Here is a 25,306-nt window from a genome sequence, read left to right as displayed (position 1 = left end):
TGAAATAACTGAATTGTCATTGCCTACTTTAATATCCTCCACACCATGGCCTATGGAGGTCTACGGTCTCCTGTCAACTGTGTTCTGTGAAGGGAAGCCCTAAATAGGGACAATGAACTGTGATCTCATTCCAATACTGTTGTGCTTAGTTTTTAGAACTCAGAACAGAAACCTTAATTGTGCCTATTAACGCTTCATACTATCTCCTACTTGAAGAACACTGATTCTATAATCAAACCATGGAGCTTTTACTTAATCACTAGATGCCATTCTCTAATTTGGAAAACATATTCTCTTCTAGGATATTAATATAGAACAGCCACTATAATTCACACTAGAGGTATAGGTGGCTATCAATCCATTAAATATTTCCCACCAAGTGCATGCTTTAATGATTCACACCTTAAACTAAAGGTGCTACTAGCTCTTGTTTCTTCAACTTATCTACAGGGTTAAAATAAAAGACCTTATCTAATGTCTGGCTAAAATCCAAATCTAAAAATCCAATATTGTTTATAGAATTATTCTATCAGTCCTATTATCTTTAAAAGTGATATACAACTTTGGAGTACATAGGGATACATTTTTAAGACCTCAAAAGAGGTCCATGGTGGTAAGGCCTGACTGAACTTGGGTTGACTCAAACTTAATTTCATGAGTCTAAGTCTTTATATGCCATCAGGTCAGTCATCAGGTCAATTTTTCTAAATCAAGTTCCATGGAATCTTCTATGGAATGAATATTCTTCCTAGATTCTTGTACTATGATATCTGTGCATCTTAGCTTTTAGTAATACTGTGAGCTTTTTTTTTTCCCCTGGTCTTCATTGACCTTGCGCTGATCATTTGGGACTGGCTAAACTGACAACATTTTAACTAGGAAGTACAAGTCTCTATTTTACTACATAAGGTTCCACACAATACAGGTTCAGAGGAATGATGAAATACCAAGTCTAATACTTATTGATGGTATGACACTGGGCAAGGTACTTGTCTCATCTAAGCTTCAGTTTCCTCAAATAGAGGTAATAGCTATTTCAACCTTACAAGATATAGATATAGATAAAGACAGCATTCAGCATAGTTCCTAACACATCTGCTACATGCTTATGATGATCATTTCCTACTGTGGTCATTGGGGTTGTCCTTTTGATTCAGAAAAGTAACATTACTAGGATTGCACGTAGAATGTTCCCAACATGCATGAATGCATTGCAAAATGTGTGATTTCAGCAGAGTCCTTCTGAGTACCCTTGGCCTTTATGGAATTGGAAAGACCCCCAGGTGCACAGCCATTCCCTGTGCTGTGACGCAGGGGGATGTGGCTGACTGCAATGGGTATGCTGTCAGACTTCCTTTTTGCCCATAAATCAACTGTGCTGAAAAAAACATAGATCCTCTTGGTTGAGAGGCCTTTGAATATCACTGCACTTTATCTTCTATTTTGGTGTCATTTCCTAAGCACACTTCACAATCATTCCAAGCAATAATGGCACCTTATAGCTGCAGAACATATCTACACCTTTTTTCCACAGTGCTCTTCCACCTGTTATCTTATTTGCTTCATACAACTTTGCTTAACAAGTTATTATTCCTCTGTTACAGATGAAAAAAGTGAGGTTCTGACAAGTTAAATAATATGCCACAGCTATATCATCTAATTTTTATTGGAGATAGGACATGAAGTCAGGAGATGCTTCAAAATACCATGGTATTTTCCTTCTTAGTATCTTAAGTCAACTTCAAACTGATTAAAATGGAAAGGCAAGGCTTTGGTGATCTGACTTACATTTTTATTCCACCCTTCTACCCACTTCCACCCCACTGTATGTCTAAATATTTTGATTATTTTTCAATTCCTACAACACTTAAGCTCTCTTTCACCTTTTGGGGAGCCAAACTAGATTTCATTTACTTCCAGAATTCTTCCCTGAACTTATCTATTAACTCTGGATTTCATACTCCTCCCACATGTTCTCAGAACATTCTACACACCTCCTTTTATAAAACTTAGCCTGTTGTATTATAATTGTTCTTATTTTCTGGATCTCAGACAGGACCATGGGATACGGGCTGTGTCTTGCTCACTGGTGAATAGCTAGCACTGCTATGGTCTGAATGTTTGTGTCCTCCCCAGAATTCACATGTTGAAATATTAAACACCACAGATGATGGTTGGGCCATTGGGAAGTGCTTCAGTCATAAGTATGGAACCCTCATTAATGAGATTTCAGCCTTGTAAAGAAGTTTTAGGAAGATCCCTGATGCCTTCCATCATGTAAGGACGCAGCATGAAGTTGGCAGTCTGCAATACAGAAGTGGGCCTTTATCAGAATCTGGCGATGCTGGCACTCTGATCTTAGATTTCTAGACTCCAAAAATGTGAGCAGTAAGATTCCATTGTTTTAAGCTACCCAATTTACTGTATTTTGTTATAGCAGCTTGAACAGACTAAGACAAAAAACTAGTATATAGTGGATGCTATGTTTAACATACATTTGTTGTATGAACGAATGTTCTGCTTATTACTCTACTCGCTTTCTCTTACCTTTGGCACTTTCTCCATGCAGAATAGTGCCTTGAAAGTAATTAACCCTCAATGAGGAGTGCAACCAATAAGTATGTAAGGCCAAAGAGCTAAAAGCTATAGGAACAGCTCTTAAGGACCCCTAAACTTTTATGATTACATGGTGAACAAATCTGATGGCACATAGATAGTTCTTCAAAAATGATTTTATCTTTATTCCCTTCACATTCAGGAAAACTACAGGTCCAACTACTGAAGCTATAGTTTTATATATAAGTTATTCTTATTTCAAATATAAAATGCCTGTTTTCATTTGAGCTCTATGGTCATTTGAAATTTATTTACTGAAGGCCCAATACTGTGTCTGGACCATAGTATGAGCTCAATTAAATATTAGCTGAACAAAAAATAATAATAGTTTATAAACCTTTTCTTTTCTAAAATTATCTTCACATGTGTTCAATTTTTAATTTGCATGTCAAACTTGCCTGCTATGACTTTCCTCACTCTCCAGTTAAGTATTTCACAACACAGATGTGTATTTTGCGAAATTTTATTTTGGGACATCAGAAGCATAATTACTATTAGACTGGGGGACAAAAACCACCATGAGTCACAAATACACCTTACATTTTCATATAATATTTTGGTTTTTGTATATAAGCATGCCTTTAGCAGGGATGGTATTCTGATATATAAAACAGTTAATGAAAGAGTTAATGAAACTTTGGGGGCCCTATTTATGAAAATGAATGTAGAATGTCAAGAGTAATTACAGGACCCTGGGAAGGACCTGGGGTGAGGTGGCAATAAGGAGCCCTGAAGCTTAAGCTTCATGCACTTCCTGATCCACGTGCTCCTGACCCTACTGCCTGCATTACTACTTTAGCCTTAAATTCTTTATTCACTTGCGTAGAGGTCTTGACTGAGGCACTAATTTTGCTACAAAAAGAAAAAAGAAATTTCCAAAGTGTGTTATCTAGCATTCAGCCTCCACCTTTACTGTTGCTTTAAATTTTGTTTTCTTTTTAAACATCTGTTTACTCATTTAAACTATTTCTTAAGTATAGATCTGCAGTTATTCTTGAAACATGAGCCGAAATGCATTACATTATATCTGATCTGCAAATGAATGGAGAGGGAAGTCTCATTTTTTTGAAGGTCAATAAGAATTCTAAAAGCCTCTGTGGTATCTTTTAGAAAATTACTTTTTCCGTGCAACTGATGGAGCCCATGGCACCCATGAATGGACCCGAAGCCCTTGTTTAAAGTGTGCTCACTTAGGCACGTGGTGTCCTTATGGACATAGAGTTAATAGTTTATGCGGAAAAAATATTTTCTAGAGGAATTTGGACTGTGTAGAAGGTGGTGATAATAATTTCTATTGCTTCCATGATTTATAAAGAGCTAGATGACTTTTTATAGTATGATAAAAAAAGGAGGGGGGGGCGTTATTTATTTATTTATTTACTTACTTATTTGAGAGACAGTGTGCATGAGAGTACTCATGAGCAGGGGCAGAGGGAGAGGGAGAAGCTCACCACCCACTGAGCAGGGAGTGTGATGTGGGACTCAACCCTAGGACCCCAGGATCATGACCTAAGCTGAAGGCAGATGCTTAACTGACTGAGACACCCAGGCACCTCCAAAATGGAGATTTCTGCCCACCATCTCTGGCCCTAGTATCAAGTCCTTTGGGGGATCAATTATAAGTTCCCCTTGCAACTTCCTCTGTCTACCTCCCCATCTATCGGTTTCGATATTTGAAAGTACACCTTCAATTTTTTTTCTTTTTGATTTGTGAGTAAAATTTTGGGGGGGCTAGAACCTTGCCAAGATAATGTAGGGCTAGATCCCTTCTGTGAGTCTTCAGGTGATCCCCAGTAATTGTAGCCATTTGCACCATGGTGGCTCACTCCCACAAAGCACTGCTTACTTTTCCTCCCAGAAACTGCCTAAAGCAAAAAGAAGAATGGGAGTAAAAAATGAAAATTAAATTTGAACAACAACAAAAAACACTAGGTGTTATCTCCAACCATGGGCCACCAATATATAGGAAAGGTCACAGAAATTCAGAAAAGATCAAACAGGGGTAGCAAGAATGTCAAGTACAATAGATGCTGTGATGTATTTCAGAGATCCCTCTTCAGGACTCAAGGGTCTGTTTGCCCCAACTTTGGGAAACTACCCTCAGCCATCTGTTCTCCCTGGTTAACCCTGGGCCAGAGCTGGTTGCCTTACCCATGGTCATGCCTCTTTCTGGGGAAGCTGGTACCCAAGGAGTAGTAGATGAGGAAGTATAAAGAACTGCCTCCCATACTGTGTTGTGGGATATCATCGATGTTCAATCTGAATTTCAGAGATCCCTGCAGGGTTGGCTGAATCCTTGTTGTGCCTTCACCATAACCTAACTTCCTTCTCTGCATGTACAGATCCTGAGTTCAAACTTCTTGCACACTAATATCCGACTCAGAGTCTTTTACCTGGGAACAACCCATAGTCCAAGTAAGGAATATATAAAACTAGAAAATGCTAATCTCAATTTAGGAATGCAACAGTCCCAACACCAAAAGCATCTCTGGGAAGTTACTCCTCAGTCCTTATATGCTTTTTTTTTTTTCTTCATTTCAGCATTTTAAAAGCTTATTTTTTTTGAAGGTTTTAAAAGTTATTTTCTCTTCCTTCTGTTTCTACTTTTCTCTCTTATTCTTTTACAGTCAGGCACCTTAAAATGATATTTTATATGTTTTTAGTCATCTGCTTTATTCTGTATTGTAATCTTGCTTTTTCCGTGCACTATTTGAGAACAATTTTCTCAAGATCAGTAAGGCCTGAAAAGCCAGAAAATGTCTTTCAGTCTGTATCTTCTTTTTATTTTGGCTGCATGTGACATGGTTGAGTGTGCCCTAATTTTAAAAAGAAATTTTTATTTAGAACAGTTTTAGATTCATAGAATTCTTGTGAAGATAGTATAAAGTTCCCATAGACTTCACAGTGTCTTCTGTTAGTAACAATTTGCATTAACATTAGTATGGCACATTTGCTATTAATGGACTAATACAGATACACTACTATTAAACTAAAGTCTATACTTAGATTTTGTCAATTGTTTCCTAATGTCCTTTCCTATTCTAGATTCCTATAAAAGATACCACATTTTATTTAGTTATCATGTCTCTTTAGATTCTTTTTGGCTGTTCCACAGCCTTTCCTTGTTTTTTGAGGACTTTTGACAGTTTTGAGGACTATAGGTCAGGTATTTTGTAGAATATCTATCAATTGGTATTTCTCATGATTAGAGTGGGGTTATGGGTCTTTGGAAGAAAGATCACAAAAGTGAAGTGCCATTTCATTACATCACATCAAGGTATATACTATTAATATAACTTATCACTGTTCATGTTGACCTTGATCACTTGGCTAGGGTACTGTTTCTAAATTCTCTCTACTGCAAATTAACTCTTTATCTCCTCCTTTCTCATATAGTATTCTTTGAAAGGAAACCATGATATGTATCCATACCTAAAGAGTCAGGAGTTAAACTTTGCTTTCTTCAGGATAAAGTACCTACATAAATTACCTGGAATTCTGTAGAGATTTTTTCTATTTTCTGCCCTATATTTATCAAATTATTTATTTATTTAAGTATGGACTCATATATATTTGTTTTCTACCCTGAGTTATAATCCAAATCTACTTTATTTTCTTGCTCAAAAATTTCTGGCTTTGGCTATTGGGATATCTTTCAGTTGGCTTATGCATCCTCTGACATGCTCACATCAATGTGGTTTAAAAAAAAAAAAAATCTCTTACTTTCTGGCACTTTAACTGCTCCAGGTTTGCCTCATATATTTTCTGTCCCTATTTACAGTCAACCATTTCTCTAAGAAAATGGATTTTATTTTATTCAAGTAGGGTATGAGAAACTAAGTTCTGGGCTCTAGTTTGTTCTTCATTTCTTTTATAAAACATAGTTCCCTTAGTTTCTGCAACATACTTTCTCATTTTTCTCCTGCCTCTCTCACTGCTCCTTTCTAAACCTTATGGGTCCTCATTTTCCCCCTTCAGTCTTTAAATTATTGTTATCATTCTTGATAGTTCTACCCAGAAGATAATCTTCTATTGCCAATCTGTATCCTCTCCTTGAATTATTTCTATTAACCTTGTACTACTTGTTCATTGCTCACCTTTAATGTGTTTTCCACTGTGTGGCTAGAATGTTGGTTTTACATTTCCCTTAGGATAAAGTTCAAAATCCTTAAGAGCACATAACATCTTTCATGATCTGGCACTAAGAACCTGTCCAAGCTTTGTACCTTGCCACTTTCTTTCTTGCACTTTGTACTCAACAATGGTGAACCTCCTGCAGTTCCCTGAACAGAGTTGCTGGGTTCTTTTTTATCTCAGTACTTTGCACTTATTGACAACACTTTTAAACACTTTTCCCTCCTTAACTTCTTTATTTTGCTGGGAAAAATCTAAAATTTTGACCAGAAAGCCTACCTTGTTTCCCAATACTAAATTAGATGTGCCAGAAACATGTTCCCTAACCATATTCCTCCTACTATGGAGGAAAACCTCTTGCGTGAGACTATGAATTCCCTTATTCCCTTGTTGAACTGTGACCACAGTTCACTTGTTCCCTGATGTTTCCCAGCACCTAGAACACCAACAGATGGTGGCCAGTTGATAATAACGGAAAGAAAAACTGAATGAGAACAGATGCATAGGGAGAGAGATGTAGCTATAGTTCAAGGTTATCACATTGTCAGAAACAGTCTATTAAGCAAACTGGGGATTCAGAGAAATACAAAATGTTTGCCTTCAGACAGCTTACAAAGCTTATAAAACAAAGGTCTGTATGTATACAGGAACCAAAAATCTCTCCATCTGCACGGACTGCTATGCTCCAGTGAAAGGTGCACAGGGTGTAGAAAGGGTGGAGGTCTCTTGTTTTATTTCAGGAAACAGCTTCAGGAAAGAGACGAGTCTTAACCTTTCTCTTGAAATACAATGAAAATTTGAATAGGTGGAGCAATGTGTATGAGAGAAAACTGGGCCAAGTTTGGGGGGCAATGGCAAACATCAAATTCTCTAAGACGGCTGGTGGGGATGCCTGGGTGTCCCAGTTGGTAAAGCATCTACCTTCAGCTCAGGTCATGATCCCAGGGTCCTGGATTGGAGTCCCACATCGGGCTCCTTGTCAGCAGGGAGCCTGCTTCACCCTCTCCCTGCCACTCCCCCTGCTCATACTCTCTCTCTCTCTCTCTGGCAAATAAATAAATAAAATCGAAGAAAAAGGAAGGAAGGAAGGAGAAGAAGAGGAGAGAAGGAGGAGGAGGAGGAGGAAGAGGAGGCTGGTGGCAGGAAGGGGCCTCCATCTGAGAAGTATTTCTGTTTGATTATTTCTCTTAACTTACCCAACTTGTTAGCTCCTTAAGAAAGGCCATGAAATCTCAACTTGAGCATTACTTCCACATTTATAAACAATTCTTCTAATAACTATTATTTTTCTTTATTTTCTTTCTTCATTAGTAGTGGAAGTTAGAGCTAATTTTTTAAAAAAGTTTATTTATTTATTTGACACAGAGAGAAAGATCACAAGTAGGCAGAGAGGTAGGCAGAGAGAGAGGAGGAAGCAGGTTCCCCGCCAAGCAGAGAGGAAGATGTGGGGCTCGATCCCAGGACCCTGAGACCATGACCTGAGCTGAAGGCAGAGACTTAACCCACTGAGCCACCCAGGTGTCCCGGAAGTTAGAGCTCTTGTCCCTTTGTAAAAGAAATTTATCTTTGAGTCAAAAAAGGCTGATATGTGCAACCCAGATGTTACTTTTAATACTCTTTATTAAAACGCAGTAGTAGATTTCTCTTGCATTGCCTTTTACAGATTGGTTATCCTTTGCATTTAGGTGATAAAGCATTTTGTGACAAAGATATTTCAAATTTGTGTCTCCACAAAATGAGAAGAAGTATGAACATATTTGGGTGTGTGTCCTTAAGTTGTTTTGACCTACTTTGGGGAACTGTATTTTTCTTGGAAGCATTGATTGGTTACCTTAATTGTCTGTGATAGATTTGATTTCAACTCTCTTGGGCAGAATGATTGGTCAGACCACTTAAAATTATAAATCACAATATGGGATCCCTTGCTTTAGACTTGACAGTAGCCAATAACTCTGGATTTTGTTGTGGTACAGTTAATAATATTGCCACATCTCAAAAGTCTTTTCAGTTAAGATTTTTCAATTAGGATGTACTTTTGTTGTTGTTGTTGTTGTTGTTGTTGTTTAGAAGCCTGAAATGTAATGCTAATTTGAAAGTATTTACTTCTGTATGCTTCATGATATTCATAAAAGTTAAGGTTTTATATACCTAATGTGGCAGAGAAGAAAAACAAGTCTGAGTATATTTATTCTTCTGTTAAAGGAAGGAAAAAGAATTGTTCAAAGAGAGATCACAAGAGTGGCTTTGTTCCAAGTTATAAAGCTCTGAGTATCTGGTTCATCCTTGGAAATGAACCCACTATCTCTGTTATAATGAAATAGATTTTCTATCATGTTTTTAAATTAACCTACTTCAGGACTGATTGAGAAATATGTACCTATTTATATATTGCATTTATTTTACAAATTGTATTTATTTAAATATTCTATTTACATATATCTATGTATATGTTATATATTATTTTATATTGTAGAAATACTTATAGGGAATATAGAACCATTAAAATGTAAAGACAAATAATTTTTAAAACTTGATATTTTTGCCACCAAGCTAGCAACACAGTGTTTTAATGTATTACTTCCAGTCTGTTTTCTATACTTATCTATGTATGTTCTACCCATTTTAATTTCCAAACTCAGTACTTTGCTTATTTGGTTTCATATCTTGCTTGTATCTAGTTATATCTGAGCATATGTTCTACTCTACATATCTGGACCACATATAAGACAGATGGACAGAACAAAAATTTCTAGGATTTGAGAAATTATTAGATATGTTGAGAGGAAATTTATACTTGTCATAGCAATTATTATGTCATAACATTATTGCCAATAAGCACGATGTATCTGAAAGAATGAGAACAGAAATGTGAGAGGAAAAAGAAATCAACATCAAGGATGTCATAATCTAGTAGAATTAATGACACAACAAAATAAAAACTATTCAGTTAGCATAATATGCTAAAATTTTCAAATTTCCTAGAGAAGAGGTAAATGAATATAAAATTAGTGGGTGGCCTAACAGGCAAAATCAGGGATTATGGGAATCATACGAGCTTCAGGAGAACAAGAAAAAACTGATAAAATCACTGGCCACTCCTGACTACAGGCTTCAAGAAGAACTGATCTATAGTAAATGGCAAAGTGCCTCATACTGTTAAGTATTTTTAAATCAGTACTGAAAATGAAGAAAATGATTACCGTAGGTAAGGAAGGGAAGTTATAAATTTAGAGCAGTAGGGCATGGGAACTTCAGATTTTTAAGTGCCCCCACTGTTCATGAACTCAGCAAGCTGGACTTAAGTTCACAGAAGTGCTCACTTGCCCGGCTGGCTTCTATATAGAAATGGAGAATGTGCTTATATGGAAATAAGGGTCTTGTGTCCCTGCAAATCACCTAATTCTAGCCACCACCATTAAGAGGTGGGTCACTAAGATCAAATTTGTTGTTTCCTTTGTCTTCTTTAATTTGCTGCATTGAGTATATGTCATTAGCCTTCATAAATTTTGGAAAGTTATATATTTTATTTTAAATTTAAATTTTAGCTGTATTTCAATAAAAATATTTAAACTATTTTTCTAACATTATCAAATGTAAGAATGCAGTATTATCTTTTGAATGCTGTCTATTTACAATGAAGACTTCAGCACTCTCTTATTTTTTTAACTTCCTATTTTGATGCCAGTTATTTGGTAAGCTGGAAATTTAGTATTAGATCAGTGTTCTTAAAATGCCTAGTTTTTATATTACATATATTTTCTTTTGTTGCTATTCCTTAACATTTGCATTCCCTTTTGAAACCAAACTTTACCTTTTGCTTCTTAACATGGACATCAGCCAAAAGAAATCTGATGTAATATAGGGCTGGGCACACCAGGAAAGTCAATTAGTACCCTTAGGGATATTCTATGAAAAGACTCTGTAACAAGGGACTGGAAGACACATCTCTGCAGGCAGTCTTCTAGATTTCGCCTAATAATTTGTGTTCCTAACTGGAGAGAAGTGACTACAGTAGATGCTTTTATTTCACTATTTCAGCTTCCATAATAGTGGTGTCAGAAAGAATCTTGGAAGCACAGAGATAAATGGGAGACCGATGTAAAGGGAAGCTGATTAATTCTTGAATGCTCAATGAATTAAGTTTGAAACTAGTTCTTTATTTACCACAAAAGTGCAAAGTGGAAGGCTGATTTCCAATAGCACATATTTGCCTCTGTCTAAACTCAAAGGGCTGCCATAGGCGATATGGTGCCACCCTCATTATCCAGAATTTCACTTTCAGTGTTTTGCTATGTAAAGTAAATTACTCTGGGTGGATTGGAGTGCTCTCTGCCCTTCTAATATATGTGGATGAATTTGAGGTAACTCCAAGGGCCAGTTCTCAGGGAAGAGAAGAACAAATAGAATTTCAGTTAAAGGCAAAGTTCCTGTCTGTGATGCTTTAACAGATCACTAATATTTTCTAACATGTCAATTATATTCCCTTATTATAGAAACCCCGTTCTCATACTTCAGGCAGAGAACTTCGGTTACAACAACACTTTGAGTCTTTTTCTTTACTTCTAACTCAGGGTTTCCCAAGGATAGAAGATTGATTTATCTGATTACTGAGACTGACATAGGGAACTGGCAGGCTTAAAAAATATTTCTGGATTTTTCCTTTAAGAACTGTTGCTTTGAGAGAATTTACATTCTATGCTGTTCTAGTTTCCTTGCATCCTTCTTGTGGTAAAGGAATATTTTGATGGCTCTCACTCCTACGAATTTCAATTAGTTAAGAAACCTTAGTGGAAGAGATATGACTTATTTGGCCCCCATTAAACCTTAATATTTGCCTCAGAAACCCAGATCAGAGATACAATAGCTGCCACATCTAGAAAGGTCTACCTAGAGTACTGTTTTTGTCTTCTTTTTACAGAGAACGGGAACTTACCAAGCTTACCTGAATAAAGAGAAAGCAGAATGAGATCTGAAATTCATCAAAGATGGGGAAAGTCCTAAAAACATATTATCTCCCTCAGTCCCCACTTTTTGCTCATTCTTCTTCACTTTTAGCTTCTATTTCTTCTATGTTCCTCTTTCAACTAAAGCTTTCTATATTTACTTATAATTTCTACTCAATTATAGTTTAAACCCATGCATAACAAGGGTTAATATCAACTGGTCTGACTGATTACATGTTTATCTCTCCAACTACTATCACTTGACTAACACTATGGAGTGTTTTAACTAAACATATATGATGTTCTGTGATCATGCATCCATGAGAAGGATGTTAGCATATCAGCATTGTTTAGCAATAATAATTGAATTTATGATTTGGCTTAGGGGCATATCAATGATTAAGGCTGGTCAGACAGCTCATTCTAAAAGATCTCTTCCATACTATGCAGCCATCAAAAGAAATGAAATTTTGCCATTTGTGACAACGTGAATGGAACTAGAGGGTAATATGCTTAGTGAAATAAGTCAATCGGAGGAAGACAACTATCACATGTTCTCCCTGGTATGAGGAAGTGGAGATGCAACGTGGGGGGTCTGAGGGGTAGGAAAAGAATAAATGAAACAAGATGGAATCGGGAAGGAGACAAACCATAAGAGACTCAATCTCACAAAACAAACTGAGGGTTGCTGTGTGGGGGGGTGCGGGGATAGGGAGAAGGTGGTAGGGTTATGGACATTGGGGAAGGTATGTGCTATGGTGAGTGCTGTGAAGTGTGTAAACCTGGCGATTCATAGACCTGTGCCCCTGGGGCTAATGATACATTATACGTTAATAAAAAATAAAAAAAAAATTAAAAAAAATAAAAGATCTCTTCCATGAGTTGACCTTGGACTTCTTGGTGCTGAGGTACTTTGTATGCATACTAGTGATAATATGGGACCCAGAGATAGAGTGGGTTCTGTGTGAACCAATCCAAAGGAAGGAGAGCAAAGAAGCCTCTTTCTGAGCTCTGTGTGCCCCTCTCAACATACATTCTTCTTTTTCTGTTGCTGATCTATATTTTTTGCCTGTAATAAAGCTGGTGTATATAAACCCTTTAAGTCCTGAGAGTCCTTTCAGCAAACAAACATTTATGGTGATTAATGTGTAATTAGCACAGCTTGCCATGGCAAAAAACTCTCTTTCACAGTATCCTCCACTTAACCTCCTATCACTAATGGGCCCAAGTGTTCTTGGTTCAAATTTATAAAGAGGACTATTTTTTTTTTTTTTAAAGATTTTATTTATTTATTTGACAGACAGAGAACACAAGTAGGCAGAGAGGCAGGCAGAGAGAGGGGGAAGCAGGCTCCCTGCCGAGCAGAGAGCCCGATGCGGGGCTCGATCCCAGGACCCTGGGATCATGACCTGAGCCGAAGGCAGAGGCTTTAACCCACTGAGCCACCCAGGCGCCCCTATAAAGAGGACTATTGTTGGCCCAAATAATTTCTACTTTATGACATAGATCATCTATTTTTTTTTTTTTTTAATTACACTGTGGACTGGCTGCCCTTGGGCTAGATCCAGTCTCTGGGTAATCACTTGTGCCCAAGGATTCAAATCATGCTATGCAAAGCATGGCCTCCTAAGAAGCAGGAGATGTGAACCAGGCAGTTTCACTCTACATAGAGATGTAACTTTGGAAGTATTGAAGTTGGGCCATGCAATTCAAATACTTGTCCGTATATACATCTAATGTGTAGGGAAGGAAATTTTTTTCCTTTCTTCTCTTCAAGGTTCTTCAGATGGTCTAATAATTAAATTGACAAAAGATAAATTGATTTTTTTTAATGTATGGGAGCCTCCCCAAATATGGGACTCAAGGAAGTGACCAAAGCAGGCAGATTTTATACCTTTTACACAAAATAAAAACCAATAAATTTTTAGAGAATTGGTAAGACAAAAAAAGGGGGGGGGGTGCTGGGAGAGTAAATTAGTGAAGTAACCAGATTTGTTTACATACTCTTCTCAGCTCCAATTTTTTATTTCTGGTGATAAGGATATTTCTGTACTTGCTGGTACAGGAAGAGCAGCCTTCACATAGGAGATTTAGGTCCTGTTTCAAGAAAGACAAAGGAGGGTCTGAGAATCCTTATTGCACCACCTGTTTCCCAAGTAACTTTAATTCAAAATAATCAAAAGTGGCATATTTGGGGGCACTTCCCCTGAACTCCATCAAGTTTCAGCTACTTTCTTAGCCAGCACTCAGAGGCTCATTGTCCTCTGATTTTCCATTATCTGAGTCTGTTTCCTCATTCAACAAGTGCTTATCATATCAGTGTGTATTTTCAGGCTGTATTGGGTAGAGGCTAGAACAGTTTGGTCAAATGGACTAATCATGAAGACTAAGTAGTTCAAGGTGAGAGATATAGGTTATTTGAGCTCATAGGTAGGAGATTAGTTTAGTTGACTGGCTAATTCCAACCCATGGGAACTTGAAGATAAGCCTGGACATTGACAAGACATGAACCAAAGAGGAATGTGGTTATGGTGAAGTCAAGAACTTCTCATTTGAGAATTATTTAAGGCTTTGGAGGAAGGTCTGAGTTGTTCACTGTTGTGGGTAAAAAGGAAGTGAAAGTTGTGTGATCAGTTAGTTGTGTTGCTTGGTGGCCAGGAAAGCCATATTGACAAGCTGCCAAGATAAGAAAGAAAAAACAAAAGGTAAAAATAGCTAAACATTTACTATGTGTCAGGTACTGTTCTAAGAGTTCTTATATTAACCTATTCAATACAAAAACAACCACTTGGGACTGGTGTTTTTCCATTTTATTCCCAGTATTTAAAAATGAGGAAACAGAATCAGAGAGGAATGGAAACTTGTCCAAAGTCATGTAGTGTTACAGTGAGGACTGGACCTAAGCCAAATTTAGTATCTGAGCCTGTGCCCTTTTAATTGCTATCCTGAACTGTCTCTTAAGGGTTCTTCTGAGATGAGTTACACTAACACATCTTTTGATAAAAGAATGGTTCAAGATTTTTTGGTCTTAAAGGGATCCTGCCTTTTGGGCAGAAGCATGGCAATACAAGCTTACTTTTGAGACTACAGAAGCCCTGGCTTTCTTATCTGTTACCCACAAAGTCCAGCTATGTTATTCTTTTGAGCCATCAGTTTTCGGTCTATCCTCCACCATCTCTTCAAACTCATGTTGCCAAGGTAGAAAAAACATTATATAAATTGACTGTTATTGATTTCTTTTCCCTTGTAATTCATATGTTTATTCTGGCTGTTTTTGTTAACATTCCTCACCTCGCCTCAATGTGAGTATATTTTTTCAAGACCAGTCATTAGACTGGTTGATTTCCTAATTTCCCAATTGACAGAACTGATATCCAGGAGGGGCCTGAACTCTAGAGCCCATTCTACTTCAGTTGAAAGAAGCAAAGCTCAAAATGGCTTTCCTGTGAAGTTCAGTGTTATTATCAATAAGATAATGGCCTACCTTGTTTTCCAATCCTGTGTTTCTCTCATGATGGTATGACAACCTCAAATCAACATTACCTGACCAACATAATGAGAGTTGTCAATTATATAACACAAGAATATGCCAGACATTGTGCTAATTATACCCTCAGTTCCTTGACTAATACCCTGAAGTGGGTTTTAATAGCTATCTTTTATGGATGATAAAACAGTCTTAGAGACTTACTTACCCAAGGTCACATAAGAATTAAATAGGCAGGATGTATTCTCAGATACCTATTACTCCATATTCCATGATCTTAATTATTATATTAAACTGCTTTCTTACCTATTTATTGATGCCACAATAGCTTGTAATAATACGATATAAAAATGTTAAAAAGATTGTTTTATTTAGTCCCTAAAAGAGTTTCAACAATAGATGGGGTTCATTATACAACTAGAAAGTTCTTGCTCCACTGCCCTTGGTACTGTGGGTTTTGTATTTGTGCTAGAGTACAGTCATTATGTGAGGAAGCTTGCCAAAGCCATTTGCTAACACCACAGAGATACTATCTTTGTGAAACACCCTAATATTTACAATATATTTTCTTCTTTTCCTTGGATAAGGTGTTGTCATAAAATATCAAAATGCTCTCCTAAGGATAGAAAACAACCCCAAAGAGGGATAACTGGATCTATTAGAACCCTAAACACCTCAAGCTTAATCCAGAAGTTGAGTGATAAACAACACTGCCCTATCCTTTGGGTTCTAAAAGAGTTAATTGCTTTTCTTTTCTTTTCTTTTTTTTTCTTTTTTCTTTTTAAAGGTTTTATTTATTTATTTAACAGAGAGAGGAGAGAGAGATCACAAGCAGGCAGAAAGGCAGGCAAAGAGAGAGGGGGAAGCAGGCTCCCTGTCGAGGGCTCGATCCCAGGACCCTGAGATCATGACCTGAGCCAAAGGCAGAGACTTAACCCACTGAGCCACCCAGGCGCCCCATTAATTGCTTTTCAAACAGGGAACAGTTTACTCCTATAGAGCAGAGTGATTAGGTGACAGTGGATTCAGAAGGTTTTATGCTTCAAATACTTGAACACAATGGAATTTTATTTTCCTCTTACAAAATGTAGTTTCATTTTTTTCTCTTCTTTATTTCTCTCCTTAAACATGAATGATAGGCTATTAAAGGTTTTCTTTGGGGGAAAATATTTTTGACTTGCATTCCTGTGGGAACTTGATTTAATCAACAAAATGCCAAGCTGATAACCACTCTCATTTCCTTGTCATAGAAAATAAGAGGAATAAATTCAGAAGAGTGGTGCATTATAGGAAAATGTTTCCAGATCCTTTGTCAGTAATGTAGACATCTTTAATAATGCATCATAGTATTTCTCACTTGTGGGGAGGATTGAGCACATAGTTGTATATACAGTATTTTGTGGATAGGTATTTTATGCAACTTGCCTCTCACATAGAGGTACCCCTTGATTTTATTAACAGTTGGATGTCACTCCTTTAGATTAAGAATGTATTACTTTAAGAATTGAAATCAGGATCTCAAAGAGATATCTGCACTTCCATGTTCACTATAGCATTATCCACAATAGCCAAGATATGATACGACTCAAGAAACTTTTATTTTTGCCTCCCCCACCCTCAAGTGCCTAAAAAAATTTAGATAGAAAACTTGTTTCAGGAAGGGAGCTATCACCATAAATAACTATAGTATAATATGAACTGGTATGGTAGATGGGGAGGAACACAGCAAGGCCTGTTTGATCAAAGTCCTCTCCAGTACCATTGTTTCTGAATGACCCCGCGAACATTTGTGTACCATACTCTTTCATTCTTTCTGTGAATTGCTTTCCTTCCTTTTGTGGCCCTGGAGCACCACCCCCTTCTTCTTAATCCAGAATGAAATATATACCTCAATTTGCTTGGCTGTCTTTGGAATCTTTTATGTATATGTGGATTCCTCATAAGCATGTAATTAAATTTGATTAACTCCTGTTACTCTATCTCACATCAACTTAATTCTTCAACCAACCAGTCAGAAGAACCTTGAATCACAGAGGAAACATTTTCCCCCCAAGACTAACTGTGTGTATAATTAAAATTGGTTAAGAAGATAGATTTTATGTTAACTGCTCTAGCCACACACACAAAAATAAATGATAATAATAATAAGGATGGGAAGAAACTTTTGGAGATGACGGTTATATTTATGGCCTTGATGGTAATGATAGTTTCACGGATATATATATATATATATATATACATATGTGTGTGTGTATATATATATATATATATATTCCCAGACTCATTGAGTTGTATTCATTAAATATGTACAGCTCATTAAATGTCAGTCATACTTCAGTAAAGCAAATTTAAAAAAAAAATACCTTTATAAAAAACATATGTTGCTTCATCTCTCTCTAATGGGTCACAAAATATTCTAATTTGGAAAAGTGTGTACCATAATGTGAAATTATTTAAAATTTGGGAGATAACACATGAGGCTTCTCATAGCACGTGGCATACAGCAACTGATCAATAAAAATTTGCTGAATTTTTATTCAGCCTGATGGCCAGGAGTATAGCTTGGGAAAAGGCAGACAAAAAAGAGGACAAATGCTCTGCCTGGTTGAGATATTTCCTGGGTCTAATTCTATTTCTTATAATCGCTCTGAAGATGCAGCTCTCCTAGCATTTAAGAGAAATAGGTGGGACTAAATTCAGGCAACATTTCAATTAAATAAGAACAGAATGAATACACAGAGCTAAGAACAGAGCCAAAGTTATGAAAGTGTGACCCCGACTTCTCAATTATGAATTAGAATACTTCCTTCCTGTGTAAAAGAAAAAATGCACCAGACCAGTAAAAAGCAAGGGAAGACCTTATTCAAGACTATAATAGAGGTCAGGACTATTGCAGTAGGAGAGAAAGGAGAGAAAGATTTAATTCAACTTTGCTGAAACAAAAAGGTGGGAGGATTTTTAAAGCCTGGAATGAGCTAATGGAAAAGTACTGGAGAACATTAGTGGGGAGGCTGGCCAATATGATTAGGCTACCTGTGTTTGTTAATTGTCCCTCATCAAAGTTCAGCTCCTACTCTCCCTCAGAAACTAAGAGATACGGGCCCTATTCTTCTTGATGATTATATTTCAAAAAGGATGGCTATCAGGACCTGGAGAAAGACGTTACCGAGGTTGCAGACAATCTTTATTTCAAAGAAGAAAGAGAAAGAATTTACAATTACAAGTTTTCTTAAGTAAATGCTCTAAGAAAAGCAAGGTCAGAGGCCTACTGTCAAAAGAGCCTATCTAAAATTTAGTCAAGATGAGGGGAACTTTAAAGTCATCTTGTTTTTTCTTCCTTCCTTGCTTCTTTTTTTCTTTTAACCTATTTTTTCCCTTTTAAGCTATCTTCAAGTACCTGCAATATATGAAAGGAAATTTTACTAACAAATGAGAGAGGAATGGGCACCATGTCAGGTCCTCAGACATCGTTGGCTCTTGGATCTCTATTCCTCCTTGCCTGGTAAGATATCACTTTGCTTCTAGTAGACATAGCCTTAGAGGCCTCATGCTGTGCTTCTATGGGATCTCTGACTGTGCAAGAGTGTTAACTCATTATTACTAACAACAACAAATTTGGTTTACACATGAAAAAATATCAGCTAATTTTTCCTGCTCTTCTTTCTCACTATCACCAACCAGCCTTCAGCAACACACACCTACTCACTGCCACTTTCTCCCTCTGCCTTGAAATATACAAAGTATCTTTGACTTTGGACAAATTCTCTTGCCTTACTATGAACAAGGTTTACCCATTCCTACCCTTCGAGTGGAAACCACTCTCTGCCTTAGTTTTCATAGTTCATTCTTATGCTGCTGCTACTATTTGTAATAAGTCCTCCTTCAAGTAATAAACAAGTATGAATGGCTAAAATTCAAGGACTCAAATAAAAGGGTGTACCTATGTACATATACCAGAGAGATTCAGGGTTGGGGTGGGCTTGGAGTTTTTGCAGGCATATGGGAAGGTAAATTAGAAGAAAAGGCAAAAACACACATCAGTAATTGTGTTTCATTTGGTCCTTAGAACAAAAACTCAAGCCTCATGAATAGTAGCAAGCTATATATATATTCATATGAATATATATTTGTTTCTATTTCTCATTAAAAACTGCTGAAACCGGGGTGCCTGGGTGGCTCAGTCATTAAGTGTCTGCCTTCAGCTCAGGTCATGATCCCAGGGTCCTGGGATGGAGCTCCACATCGGGCTCCCTGCTCAGTGGGGAGACTGCTTCTTCTTCTCTCACTCAACCTGCTTGTGTTCCCTCTCTCGCTATGTCTCTCTCTGTCAAATAAAGAAAACCTTTAAAAAAAAACAAAAACAAAAACAAAACGAAAACGAAAAACTGCTGAAACCCTAAGGTTATCTCCCCTCCCCCACCATGTCCTCTCAAGGACAGAACCGGCTTCTTCGCTTCACTGTCTTATCTTAGCTTCTGCTGCTGCTGTTGCTGTGTGCCCTGGGCACCTCAGTGGTTTCCCACCCCACTCTCCTCCTACAAGCTGGGTTCTATCCTGGCTGGGCCTGAAGCACCTCAGCCATCAGTGTATCAAAGATGAGTATTAACAAGGCTCTCTGCTGAAGACTGAACTCTGCAGTGACAGTGCCAAATGCTCCAGTTTATATTAGTACTTTCTCATGTTTATTTCCTCTGAAGATATTCCATGCCATTTCATTCTTTTAGGAGTTGTAGCTTCTTCCTTTACAGAACAGGATCCCAACCCATGGGGATGGACCAGATAATAAAATTGAGTGAAACATCCCATGCTATCATTAGGACTGCCTCTCTCCCCTCATGCAAGACATAGGGAGCTCTTTCCTGAGGACGGCTTTTTTATTAGCAGTCTTCTGCATCCTTCATGCAAATATATTCCTAGCAATAATCCTTCAGACATTACCATCAGGGAACTTGGTTAACACTCAAGGTAAGATTCTAAGTATGTACATATTCTGAATTTTTTCTTCTGTAGCCAAGTTAACACAGACAGGGCTCTACACCTCTCTGCTCTCATGTTGATGCAACGACCACAATAAAGCAGTTACTGCTAATGATGAGATTCACAATGGGAGCAGGAAGAGAGCAGGCCCACATGCTTGAAATTCACTGTTTCTGGTATATACAGTATTCCTCAGGGGTGCAGGGAACAAAAGAAAAGTTGAGCATACCTGTTCTAATGAGTCTGTTCCTGAAACTTTAGAATTTCTCTAAGTGACTGTATCACTAGATGCTACAGCTTGTGATAAAAGTGGTACTGACAGGGGTGCCTGGGTGGCTCAGTGGGTTAAAGCCTCTGCCTTCGGCTCAGGTCATGATCCCAGGGTTCTGGGATCGAGCCCCGCATCAGGCTCTCTCCTCAGCAGGTAGCCTCCTTCCCTTCCCCTCTCTCTGTCTGCCTCTTTGCCTTCTTGTGATCTCTGATAAATAAATAAAATCTTAAAAAAAAAAAAGTGGTACTGACAATAAATTCTTCAGAACAGGAAAAAGTTTGCATATTGGGCAAAATTATAATCAAATACTAATAGTGAAATGGCAATTGATAACCATCTTCCTGGAAGTATATTTTGACAGACAAACAGAAAAAGAAGAACACATTTATGTTTTGGTTACTGACAGAAAGTTCTCCACTTTTTTCTGTCATATTTAAATAAATCATGACTTTCTACACTGTATCCTGGTATAAAGGTGTGTGAGGACTCCTTCTGCAAGAGATATTATATTAGTTTCCTATTGCTGCTATAACAAATTACCATAAACTAAGTGGCTTGAAACAACACAAATTTATTATTTTACAATTTTGGAGGTTAGAAGTCTGAAATAGATCAGCAGAGTTCCTTTTAGAGATTCTAGAGGAAAATCCATTTCCCCAGTTTCTAGAGGCTGCTTGAATTCTTCTGCTGAAACTTTGGTTTCATGGCCCCACATCATTTCAACCTCTCTATCAATCATCACAACTCATATGACTCTGAGCATCCTGCCTCCCTCTTGCTCTTATATGGACCCTTGTTATTACTTTGCGCCCACCTGAATAACACAGGGAAATCTCCTGGTTTTAAGGTCTCTATCTTAATCACACTCGACATGTTCTGGATTAGGATCTGTACAGTTTTTATGAGGGAGGAGACCATTTTTGCCTCAGACAGACCTAGATCTTACCTAAAGCTAGAATCAACCACACACAGAATTTATGGAATAATATGACTGGGAAATCTGAAGAAAGGTGTATCTTGACCAGGAATTCAAAATATCTCACATATACAGCTTCTGCTGCCTTCTTTTGGATCTGTCTCCTATTTCATTGCTTTTAGACTCAGCCTCACATGAAAGGATGATAGTGGCAACAGCTACACACCTCGTATCTTCCGATGTTCAAGTCCAACAAGAAAAGAGAATCTTCTTCCCAGGATGCCCAATAAAGTCTTATCATGTTCCATTGGCTCTGAATGCATCATGTGCCCCTCTCTAAACCAGCTTTCATGTCCAGTGAAGTTTTGTATTCCTTGTCCTCAGTTGCCACATCTTTAAGAGGAGGATAATATTCAGGCTTGATTCCCCATGTACAAGAATGTCCAACGCTATATAGAAAATTAAAAAAAAAAAAACAAAAACAACTCCATGACAGGGCAAGAGAGAGACTGCTAAGGAAAGAAAACACATTTTTTTTCATCCTTCTTTAACAAAGGATTCTGCATTTCCATTTTTCACTGCACCACTCAAATTATACAGTCAGCCCTGATAATTTTTTTAAGATTTTATTTATTTTATTATTTGAAAGAGAGGGAGTGAACAAGAGATAGTGGGGGGGGGAGGGACAGAGGGAGAGGCAGAGAATCTCAGGTAGACTCTGCTTTGAGCATAGAGTCCTACACAAACCTGAACTGAGCTAAATTAAGAGACAGATACTTAACTGACTGAGCCACCCAGGCACCCCAGCCCTGTTATTATTTACAGAATTTTCATGAACACTAAATAAGTTAAAAGAATTAAAACATTGAAAATAGTGAATAGTGTTTGGCACTTAGTAAGCAAGCAGTAAATCTAGCTATATTATATTTTTATTTTTATTAATTATTATCATAAAACATCCAGGGCCCTTTTAAAGCAAACATCTGATTGGAGGTTTCTCAGACCCCAATTTTTAGCATTAATTAGGCTGGCTTGTTTTCCTCTGGTCACTTTAAATAAAGGAACTCATTATAAATCTGCAAGAAGGGGTTCAGACTGCAAAAGGAATTTTATTTTTTCTTCAATATCCAACCGTCAGGCCAGCTGTTTTAGTTCAGGCTACCAATGGGAAGCTACTTAATGAAGTTGCTTATGGTTTAATGATTTGTGGGGCATAAATTATTTGTCTTAATGTTATTCCTGGGGCATTTTCCAATTGTTTCAGAGAATATGCAGTAAAAACAAAACAAAACAAAAAACAAAACAAAAAACTATAGTGTGGTTCCATATTCCCACAACACCTGGTGAGAAATAATCTGCTTCCTCAATTGCAGTTCCATCATTTATTTTATTTTGAATCCCTTCACAGCAAGACTCTTCTTATTTACTTATTGCATATATGCTAAAGATCCCAATAATTGCACATCCAGCACACAATTGATTTTACTCAGAATCCTCATTACACCTCTCAAAGTTCTGGTAATGAAAAACTTAGATTGAGCTTTAATAAGCATTAGGAAGTTAAGCTTTCTCAGGAAAATAAGTTAACCATTTATGGAAATATGTTCAAGTGAATGATGTAAAAATACAGTGTGATTATCTAAGGAGTGGGAGGTTAGATAAGATGAGTATATCACAGGGACATGGTGAAGGAAGCAATTAAGTTTTAGCATGACAAATAAAATTGGTTTGCTCTTTAGGACATAAATCACCAGTTTTTCTTATTGTATCTCTTGAGTTCTAGGATTTGTTATGCTTGAATCAAAACGTAAACTGGTCTGTTTTCTTTTGCATTCATTTTGTGGGATCTCATTGAATTGGTGACCAGAATATAGTATTGTGGTATTTCACATGATACTGGTAATCATCTATGTTTGTTTTCAGGGGAATTTTTTCAATCATTATATTGACTATATTACATGTTCTGATTGCTTTACTTTGCATATGTTGTTAATGGAAAATTGCTTTTCAGGTTTTCCTCAAGTATGTTTTATTCCTAATTAAGTTATAAGCTTTTTTCAGGCAAAACCAAATGTCTTGTTTTCATCTACCAACTGTGGTAAATACAGCACTGAAGATTGTAGGTTAAAAAGTGTTTGACTGAAGGGCTCCTGGGTGGCTCAGTGGGTTAAGTGGCTGCCTTTGGCTCAAGTCATGATCCCAGGGTCCCGGGATTGAGTCCCATACTGGGCTCCCTGCTTAAGGGGGAGTGGGCTTCTGCCTCTTCTCCCTGTTTCTGCTCTATCTCTTGAAAATAAATAAATAATATCTTTTTAAAACAGTGTTTCATTGAAAACATAAACAAACTTTACATAACATTGGTCAGATATCTAATCATTCCTGAGTGAAAGAAATAGCATGAACCCTGTTACTACAAGCCTGGCATATCCTATTAGAATTCATTACTTTCCTGGATGCCTCTATTTTTTTTTAACTATACTAGTTTTCACATTCTCCAACAAGTAATGAGTTCTACCTCTCACAAAATATAAATATTAAAACTCTACTCATTTTAGCTGTTAAAAAATGAATTACTAAGTACCATTAACACTAAGATTTTATAAAGAAGCCTAAGGCTCCTCAGGGAGGTTTTTCCCTAAGTTTCTCTCCTTTTCTTTCTTCTTTCTTTCTTTCTTTTTTTTTTTTTTTAGTTTTAAATGCATTTTATTTTTAGATAACCTACATGAGATTTTTTTTTTCTTAAAAACAATGCCTCTGCTCCAAATAAATCCAGGTCAAAATCCATGAAACGCTCAAGAAGGCATCAGTCCCATTTGCCTAAGTCCTGGTTGTTGCGTGGATGAAGAGCAGTAGTCAGTTACAACAACAGGTGATAACGTCCAAAATAACAACCAAATTCATTAACATTTTTGCATTTCTAAACCATCTTTAAAGAAAATCATATATGGAGTCACACTGTCTTCACAGTAGTCCAGCAAAGCAACCATGCCATCTGGATTCAGGTTCTCACCAATAAAGAACTGGTAGTTTTTGAAATTAGCAAAGCCGTGCTTGATCTGGTCTATAGCCCCCATCATTACGCTTTCTGGCCTCTGTTTGCCTTTGACTGATTTCATGTAATCTTTGATGTACTTCTCGTAGGCCTCTTTTTTGAAGGTGGTTTCCTGTAAGTAACGGTTCACAATAAATATCAACACCAGTGTTTACTGCGCTTCCCATACCTTCACCCTTGGGGTCTTCAGTGGAGGCATTTCCACCCAAGAGTGAGTCATCAGTGTTATCCTCTGTCGTACTGACCACCTTCACCTCCACCTCCAGCCCCAGCCTGCCCATGATCTCTCAGATCTTGTAGATGGTAAACGTCTCATCACGGCTGATGAGGTCCCAGTACATGATCATGAGGGCCATTGGAGAGAGATAACAGCAGTGCTAGCTTAGCAGGAGCCTGGAGCTTCAAACAAATAAGGTGCACCCAGAGTGACACCGGGTGGGGGGTGAGAGCAGTGGATGGAAAAACTTAAGTTTCTTTCTTTTACACGCTGTCAGTTGCCCAAAAACCCTGTTTTCAAAGCAAAAGTATCTTTTTTGTTTCTTTCAACAGCGCTGCAGAGCAATTAAGGATATACACTTTTGGAGCCAGGTGGACCACATTCAAATTCTGATTCTGATTATAATAACTGTGAAAGGGAGACAAGTTATTTAATCTCATTGTCAATCCCTTTCCCTGTCAAAAGCAAATAATCATAATAAAAGCATATAGGGGTAGTGTGTGCGTTTATGTGTGTTTCTCTCCAAGGTTGGCAGGAAGAAGCTGAAATGTTTCCAATGGTGCTTGAAAAGGCCCTTGCTGAAGATCTTTTCCATCTTAATCACTGGCTTTCCCTGTCAATCTCCTTTTCTTCCTCATCCAGAATACTATGGGCAGAAGGAGATGCCCATGGGATTTTTATCCCTCTTGCCTT

The 25,306-nt window shown here is 37.4% G+C and overlaps 1 pseudogene across 1 annotated transcript; it reads right to left on the bottom strand.

Moving 5' to 3' along the window:
* Nucleotides 1–24,244: 24,244 nt before the first annotated feature.
* Nucleotides 24,245–24,743, bottom strand: LOC308349510 (translationally-controlled tumor protein-like; annotated as a pseudogene). The gene has a single exon. The product of its transcript is annotated as a translationally-controlled tumor protein-like (transcript).
* Nucleotides 24,744–25,306: the final 563 nt, after the last annotated feature.

Source organism: Martes martes (assembly GCF_963455335.1).
Source record: "Martes martes genome assembly, chromosome: 9".
Taxonomy (NCBI): domain Eukaryota; kingdom Metazoa; phylum Chordata; class Mammalia; order Carnivora; family Mustelidae; genus Martes; species Martes martes.
Note: the sequence above shows the minus strand (reverse complement) of the source record. Positions and strands in the feature narration are given on the sequence as shown.